This window comes from Mixophyes fleayi, chromosome 3 (assembly GCF_038048845.1).
Source record: "Mixophyes fleayi isolate aMixFle1 chromosome 3, aMixFle1.hap1, whole genome shotgun sequence".
NCBI classification, from domain to species: domain Eukaryota; kingdom Metazoa; phylum Chordata; class Amphibia; order Anura; family Limnodynastidae; genus Mixophyes; species Mixophyes fleayi.
In genome coordinates, this window is record NC_134404.1 from 7176972 (window position 1) to 7186037 (window position 9066).

General features: G+C 43.6%; 2 non-coding genes across 2 annotated transcripts; both read left to right on the top strand.

The window, feature by feature from the left end:
- The first annotated feature begins 515 nt into the window (after positions 1 to 515).
- TRNAY-GUA (transfer RNA tyrosine (anticodon GUA)) lies at positions 516 to 605 on the top strand. Its single transcript is given in 2 exon segments — positions 516 to 552; positions 570 to 605. It is a non-coding gene; the product is annotated as a tRNA-Tyr (tRNA).
- Positions 606 to 1008: 403 nt separating this feature from the next.
- Positions 1009 to 1080, top strand: TRNAE-UUC (transfer RNA glutamic acid (anticodon UUC)). Its single transcript has one exon. It is a non-coding gene; the product is annotated as a tRNA-Glu (tRNA).
- Positions 1081 to 9066: the final 7986 nt, after the last annotated feature.

Sequence of the window (9066 nt, forward strand, 5' to 3'; positions counted from 1 at the left end):
TTACCAACTTTTAAAGACAGCCGTCCGGGAGGGGGTCCGTTGAGGGGGCGTGGCCACGCGGGGATGCGCCGTTTGGCTCCGCCCCCTGTCAATCATGAGACATTCTGGCCAATTGCAGCAGGGGGCGGGACCACGATGCCTCGGTTAGCCCCGCCCCTACCATCTACAACAACGGGGAGACGCTGGATCCGGGATTTTTGCCTGCTCTCTCGGGAGTCCGGGAGAACTGAGAAAAATTCGGGAGTCTCCCGGACATTCCGGGAGAGTAGGCAACTATGCGTTACACTCACTTGTGTATGTGGGAAGGATTGGTAGTCTTTAGAGAAGTTAGAGGCAGCCTAGAGTATCAATACATCTTGTTTCCATACCCACTTACACCTTCTTCTCTGCCACTCATTGGGGCTGTAACTTCTCAGTGAATCCAGGTAGATCGCTGGGTCAAATTCTTAGGAATTTTACAGTTTGTGACAGTTTTGTTTTGACCTATGATGTCACAGAATCAATGCACACCTAATCCTTCGATAGCTCAGCTGGTAGAGCGGAGGACTGTAGTGGAAGTTGATGCAGAAATCCTTAGGTCGCTGGTTCAATTCCGGCTCGAAGGAGTTATTTTTTTTGTTGTGAATAAGTTCTACAATTCTCATTTTTTATAATACTAAATTACCCAAAAAAATACAAAATATACATCACTCGTCTTGATTTAATCTTTTTAATGTAATTTTTCTGCTACATATTAATCATACTGCATGCTGCTGAGCCTCTATTACGGTGATTACGGTTTACCACACTACATGTAAGAGCAGGGCACAGACAGCTGATAGAGACACAATTCCTGATCCTGGAGACACTTTCCATAGCTCAGCTCACTAAGAGAGAGGAGATTCCCTGAGATTAGCAGGCAGGTAAAGGGTTACCAGGTTATATATGACATACACATGGTGTCTGGCTGCAGGGCAGGTTGGTGAGATGTCTGTAGGCAGCTGATACTTCAGAGCCAATCTCATCAGATCCCATATGGTCTAGCGGTTAGGATTCCTGGTTTTCACCCAGGCGGCCCGGGTTCGACTCCCGGTATGGGAATATGATATTTTATTTGTGCTAATAACAGCTCTACTTGGTTACTTAGCACAAAAATCCATGAGAAAGTGTGCTATGGTCATGATAAGGGAAGTAGGAGAAATTCAGAGGTTTCATGTACTTCCCAACATTTCTAGTTAAAAAGTCTGGAGAAAACCGGTATGTCATTGTCATCAATGTCTATTTAAAGGGCACCACTGATTCTGTACTGCCGCACAATCATCAAACAGATGTGACATATATGAATACAATAACTATAATAACTCATAAATAAATAATCATGAGCTAACAATTATAGCTATTAGCATGAATATAGGTACATATTCCATGCACATGAGTAAACAAACAGCAAATCATCCGGCTTAAGAGAGGACAACAGAGAGCTGCACATGCGCGTTTTACTTACAACACTCGCGGCGCCGTTAGCTGCTGGTGAAGAGTAAGATTAATTTGTTGCACAGGGCAGTCTTCATCAGGGCTCCAAGAGCAGCCTGGCACAGGGAATAGCAGAGGTTTCCGGCTCGAAGGAGTTATTTTTTTAATTTTGTAGAATTCCTAAAATGCTCACTTTTTAAAATAGAAAATTCCCTCAAAAAAACATAATATACATTACTTATCCTGATTTCCACTTTTTTTATATGAGAGAAATAATAATTTTTTTGCTACATGTTAATCATACCGAATGCTGCTGAGCCTCTCTTATGGTGATTACGGTTTACCACATTACATGTAAGAACAGGGCACAGACATCTGATAGAGACACAAGTCCTAATCCAGGTGATACTTTCCATAGCTCAGCTCACTGAGAAAAAGAAGATTCCCTGTGACTAGCAGGCAGGTAAAGGGTTACCAGGTAATATAGGACATACACATGGGGTCTGGCTGCTCGGCAGGTAGGTGAGATGTCTGTGGTCAGCTGTTAGTATGTGTGTTGGAGAGGGGGTTGTCAAGTGGCGATTTTTGGCTTAGTTCTGGGTGAATATATCAATGCCAAACCACTTAAATATAAAGAGAGGAAGGGACCACAGTTAAGTTACAAGTACATTTACAGAGCAAACAGTCCTAACACATCTTTCAAAACTGAAAGTGGATAAATCAATGGAGCCAGATGGGAATCATCCACGGATTCTAAAAGGGTTTAAAGGGTGCTGGTAACACCATTAACAGAATTATTCAACCAGTCACTAGATACAGTAATTCTGGAATAGGGCGAAGGTAGCCCCAATGCACAAAAGTGGAAGCAAGGAAGAGGCAAGCAACTAAGTGAGCCTTACATCAGTAGTAGGGAAAGAGATGGAAACACTCTTAAAAGAAAGAGTTGTAGAATATCTCAAATCCAGTAATTTAATAAGATACCAAACTGCATGGATGTCAAACAAATCTTAATGACTTTTTTGACTGGGTGACTAATGTAATAGATCAAGGAGGGGCTGTAGATGTAGCTTATATAGATCTCAGAAAGGCTTTTGATATTGTCCCACATTGCAGACTGTTAAATAAACTCAACAGTTTGAGATTGAATTCTAAGATGGTTGAATGGATAAGATCTTGGTTGCAGGATAGAAAGCAGCGAGTTGTAGTAAACATAGTACATCCACAGGAGGGAAAGGTTACCAGTGGAGTACCCCAAGGATCTGTACTTTTACCAGTGCTTTTTAATATCTTTATTGGAGACATTGCAAATTGTAATGGAAGGAAAGTATGTCTTACTGCAGATGACACAAAGATATGCAACAGGGTAGACGCATCAGGAAGGATAATACAAATGATTGATGATCTAGGTAAACTAGAGCAGGGGTCGGCAACCTTTTTCTGTCAGTGTGCCGGCTAAAACCTTGTCAAGCCCAGGTGTGCATATATATATATATATATACACACACGCAAAGGACAGATATTTTGTGTTAAATAGGCTTCACTGTGCAAAAGCCTCCTTTAGGGGTTACCTCCAACAATAGCAGTATTATACCCAGAGGTAACCCTCTGAAGAAAAAGCCCACATGATTTATTAAAGGAAAGTTTTGCTTACCCACCAGCCTCAGGTTACAATTTTCAGGTTCAGTTATGTGGCGGTGGATGCGGTTTTGCCTTTGTTCCTTTACGTCGCTTCAGATCAGCAGCTATTAACGCTGCCTACCACATTCAGGAGAGCAGAACAAAAGGTGAGAAAAGAGGAGATGTGGAAGACAATGGGTTAGCAGGTGTTGTACAATAGGACTGTGGGTTGTGGGGGCACATAGGAAAAAAGGGGAAACAAATGGGATGGGAGGGACAAGGGAGGCATGCACACAAAGCAAGAGAGATAAAGGAACAGGCAGCCACAATGTAAGACAGGTACAAACAGTTTGGGCACACATGGGCAGGGAGGACAGATGCACATATGGGCAGGGGAGACACAGTGACACTTGGTGCAGGGGGGACAGAGGCACACATGGGGCAGGAGGGACAGAGGCATATATTGGCTGGGAGACAGAGGCACACATGGGTCAGGTGGGACAGAGGCACTCATGGGGCAGAGGCATGCAAGTGGGTGGCAGATGCACACATTGGGAGGGAAAAATGGAGGCAGGAAAAGGCAGAGTTGTAATGCAGATGGGAGATCTAACTTACTTCAGGCTTCTCTTTTACAGTGCACCACGAGAGAGGCACTCAATAATAATGAGTCAGAAGGGAGACGAAGAGGGGAAAAACAGGTAGAAGGAGGCTGTAGGTAGAGGATGTAGTGCTGCGGTACTTGAATAAATGACCGCACGTGCGCTACAGTTCAAATGGAGACTACCTGTTCCCCCAGAGACACTAGCGGCGGAAGCTCGGAGTTCCCGAAAACAGCATTCCCCCTTGATGTCGGGACGTGACCTGGGGGCCGGCGTACCAGCGAAAACGCCCCGCGTGCCACGTCTGACTCGCGTGCCGGGGGTTGCCGACCCCTGAACTAGAGGAATGGTCAAGAGAGTGGTAACTACAGTTTAATGCCAAAATATGCAAAATCTTGCACTTGGGTCTCAAAAATCTAAAGCCTAAATATAGTATTAATGGCACTATAATGGAAACTACTGAGGAGGAATGGGATCTAGCAGTCACTATTACAGGTGACATAAAGGCAGGTAAGCAATGTAACAAAGCAATGAGGAAGGCGAGTCAGATGCTTGGTTGTATTGGGAGAAGAATCAGTAGCAGAAAGAAAGAAGTAATAATATTATTCTTCTTTATTTACATGGCGCCACAAGGTGTCCGCAGTGCCGTACAAAATACAAATATACTGTACAGACAGTATACAAGGGTACGACAGTACAGAGTAGAACAAATATAGCCAAGACTTCAATATCTCCAAGCATAGCAAGTAGAGTGGTGTAGGAGAAGAAGAAATGGTATTGAGACAGAAGGGAAGAGGACCCTGCTCATAAGAGCTTACATACTAAGGGGAGGGGAAATGGACAGCAGGCACAAGGGTAGTCAGTAGAGGGGTTCAAATACAAGAGGAGACAGGAAAGTGGGAGGTGATGAGAACGATAAGGTTATGTGGATGGTTGGTAGGCCTTAAGGAACAGATGGGTTTTGAGAGCCCGTTTGAAAGAGCCAAGATTAGGGGACCGGCGGATGGAGGGAGGGAGATTGTTCCAGTGAAGGGCGGCAGCACGGGAGAAGTCTTGAATTGGGATGAGGTGATCAGTGCAGAGGAAAGGTGGCGGTCATTGGCCGAACGCAGGGAACATGCGGGAGTGTGGATGGAGAGGAGGTTAGAGATATAAGGGGCAGTGGAAAGAGAGAGGGCCTTGTAGGTGACAGTGAGGAGTTTAAAGAGGATTTGGAAGGGGAAAGGGAGCCATTGAAGGGCAAGGCAGAGATGGGAGGAAGAGCAGCGTGAGAGAAAGATAAGTCTTGCAGCCACGTTAAGAACAGAGCGAACGAACGAAGAGGGGCAAGATGGGAGTGGGGGAGGCCGATGAGGAGAAGGTTGCAGTAATCGAGACGGGAAATAATGAGTGCATGGATGATGGTTTTTAGCAGCCTCCTGAGAGAGGAAGGGCCAAATGCAGGCAATATTCTGTAGTTGGAAGCGACAGGAGTGGGCAAGAGATTGAATATGGGGGGCAAAAGAGGGAGGAGTCCAGGGTGACACCCAGGCAGCAGGGTTGGTGAACAGCAGAGATGGTAGTGTTATTAATGGTGATGGAAAGTTCACGGTGGGTAGAAGATTTAGAAGGAGGGAAAACAATGAGTTCAGTTTTCGCAATGTTGATTTTGAGAAAACGCGAAGACATCCAGGAGGAGATAGCGGAGAGGCAGTCAGAAACATGAGATAGGAAGGGGGGGGGAAGGTCAGGAGAAGAGAATTTGAATGTCATCAGTATAGAGGTGATACTGGAGACCAAAGGAAGAGATGAGTACAGCCAGGGAGGTGGTGTACAGTGAGAAAAGAAGAGGGCGAGAACAGAGCCCTGAGGGACCCCAATGAGGAGGGCGCAGGGGAGTGAGCATGAGTCAGGAGTGGAAACAGAGAAGGAGCGGTTGGCAAGGGAAGGTGATCCAAGTGAGGACAGTGCCAGAGAGAGAAGGGTCTGCAGAAGAAGGGGGTGGTCCACGGTGTCAAAGGCCACAGAGAGGTCCAAGAGAATGAGCAGGGAGGTTCATTCATTAGTGACTTTGAGTGGAGGGGGCGGTAGGGAGGAGGTCAGGTAGGGAGTTAGCAGAGAGTGGAGTGGAGAGGCGGTTGAAGACAATCCGCTCAAGTAGTTTGGAGGACAAGGGGATAAGTGATATGGGGCGGTAGTTAGCTAGAGAGGTGGGGTTAAGTTTAGGTTTCTTAAGAATGGGGGAGATAAGGGCATGTTTGAAGGAAGAGGGGACACTGCCAGTAGAGAGAGACAGATTGAAGAGGTGTGCAAGGTGGGCGTAGTCAGAGGGGGAAAGCGAGCGAAGGATGTGAGAGGGGATGAGATCCAGTTGGCAGGAGGAAGGAGGAGAAGAGAGAATGAGGGAGTGGACTTCATCACTCGATATGGGGCAGAAGGAGCACCAGAGCGCTCCTTCTTCCCTCACATTTGTGAAAAGCGAGTCCAGGGAGCGGGTCAACGTCAGAAATCACATAATTTTGGCCCTGTACATTCTAGGAGTGGGCAAGTATGCTTGTGTGTCTTGTCATTCTCTGTCTGCCTTCCTGAGTCAACATAGGGATCATCTGTTGTGCACCACTGCCACCTAGTGGCTAAATATACACTCTGTTGCAGATTATTGGTCATATGGAAAAAAAAAAAATGAATCGGCAGGATTTGAACCTGCGCGGGGAGACCCCAATGGATTTCTAGTCGGCCACGACTACAATTACTAAAATTCTAATTTTTTTAAAATAGTAAATTACCTCAAAATAAAAAATATACGTTACTCATCCTGATTTCAACTTTTTAATGCAGAGAGATAGTCATTTTTTTGCTACAAGTTAATCATACTGCATTCTTCTGAGCCTCTATTATATTGATTACGGTTTACCACACTACATGTAAGAACAGGGCACAGACAGATGATAGAGACACAAGTCCTGATCCTGGTGATACTTTCCATAGCTCAGAGAGAGAGGAGATTCCCTGTGATCAGCAGGCAGCTTCCGGCTCGAAGGAGTTTTTTTTTGTTTTGTATAATCTCTAAAATTCTCATTTTTTTGAAATAGTAAATTACCTCAAAATACAAAATATACGTTACTCAACCTGATTTCAACTTTATAATAAAGAAAACTAGTCATTTTTATGCTAAATGTTAATCATACTGCATGCTGCTCAAAACGCACACTTTCCCACTTTCTGCACACACTGTCCCCCTTAGAACACACTAATCATATAAAGTCCAAATGTCACATACAGCTTCAATGACCTTATACTTTTATAGTACCTTATTGGGAATAACATTCAAAACCTGACCTTCTTTGTAATCAGGGGTATTCTATTTAAGGGGTATTAAGAGGGTTCCAGTAAGATGAGAGTCAATGGAAAAAGTACACGATTTCAAGTGATTTGTTTAAAAAAAAAAAAAACTAGAGTAAAAGACATAAATAAAATACAAACCTCAATCTTAAAGTGTTCCTGTCATACAATTTTTTTAAAAAAAAGTAACAGCTCTAATAGACAATTATTTGGGTATGGCAACCTGGGGAATGTTTCATATAAATTGCACTGTGCTGGTTTTTCTGATAAACTTATTAGACACACCACATGTCTGTCCACTCAGGTTCGATCAGACCGGCACAATTTGGATTCAAAGTTCTAAATAATTCATGCTAGAACAATCATTCATTACACAGCACCAAGTATGTGACTATGTGGTTTTAGTAGTAAGGGAATGAGATATAAAAATTGAAAACAAAATTATGCATTGAGCTTAACCTTTAAAAACTTGATCATTACGTTCACATAGACCTGGCATTAATATAGCCCAATTCTAGGATCTGGAGTTTGCACCTGCTCCAAGCATTATTCTGAAACCTAATGTAATCCAAGAATAAACCCTAACCCTTTACATTATATATGTATAAATTATAAATATATTACATATTTATATATGTATAAACTGTAAATATATAAACATATAAATGTATGTGTTATAAATGGGTTAGTAGTGTCACAATAAATCAATTACTCTGAAATGCATGCAAAAGGTTCAAATTTGCGGCATTGCACACGATTTTGTGCAACACTCTAGATTTCAATGTAATGTTCTTTGGAAAAGTCTATAGAATGAGTTAGCTAAAGAGTTATCCACCAGAGCTAGGAAGCTACACAGTGACAATGCCACCCACCCCTGTGATGTCATATTAGTTTGAAGCTGGGAACCTCTGGGATGTGACAGATGCAATTGGTTAATATCAGCACAGAGAGGTAATTTGCCTGCAAACAAAGTATATATATATTATTTATCTGGACACTCAACCAAACAAATTCTTCCTCTACCTGGACTTATTGCACACACATCCACACATTATGGTAGCTTTGACCTAGCAGTATCTGGATCACTGCACAGCCCTTCCTATCTCTGGCGAGTGAGGTCCCTGACAGACAAGCTCCACACCTTTTGAAGACAGAGAGAACGAGCTCTGATCCTGAAGATAAGCTGATCAAGTCAGATTCGTCCACTCCGAGCAACTTCACTTTCTTCCTGCACGGCAATCTGCACGATACAGGTAACCGCTGTGCCAGTGAGGAGAGGGGAGGAGGGAGGAGAGTGGAAGGAGGAGAGGGAAGGAGAGAGCGACAGTGTTGAGGAGGGGGGAGGGGCGCCTACGGTGAACCTAATCAAAAGTAGAAAAAAAAAAGTCATTTTTTTAACTGCTGTCGGCGTTGCGCCCCCCAAGTCCTAGCGCCCCAGGCTGCAGCCTGATCAGCCTATTGGTTGATCAGGCCCTGGGTCAGATGTTACTATGTGTGGGGGGGAGGTTGTCAAGTGGCGATTTTTGGCTTGGATTCGGTTGATTATATCAATGCAAAGAGGGGAAATGACCACAGTTAAGTTACAAGTACATTTACAGAGCAGACAGTCCTAACACATCTTTCAAAACTGAAAGTGGATAAATCAATGGGGCCAGATGGGATCCATCGAAGGATTATAAAAGAGTTTAAAGGGGTGCTGGTAACACCATTAACAGAATTATTCAACCAGTCACTAGCTACAGTAATTCTCTAATTGGATGACGGTAGTCCCAATGCACAAAAGTGGAAGCAAGGAAGAGACAAGCAACTAAATGAGCCTTACATCAGGGAAATCAATGGAAACACTCTTAAACTAAAGAGTTGTAGAATATCTCAAATCCAGCAATTTAACAAGACAGCATGGATTTTCTGGGGGGAGATGTCAAACAAAACTTATTGACTTTTTTGATTAGGTGACTAATGTAATAGATCGAGGCTTTTGATACTGTCCCACCATGCAGAGTGTTAAATAAACTCAACAGTTTGGAATTGAATTCTAAGATTGTTGAATGGATAGGATCTTGGTTGCAGGATAGAA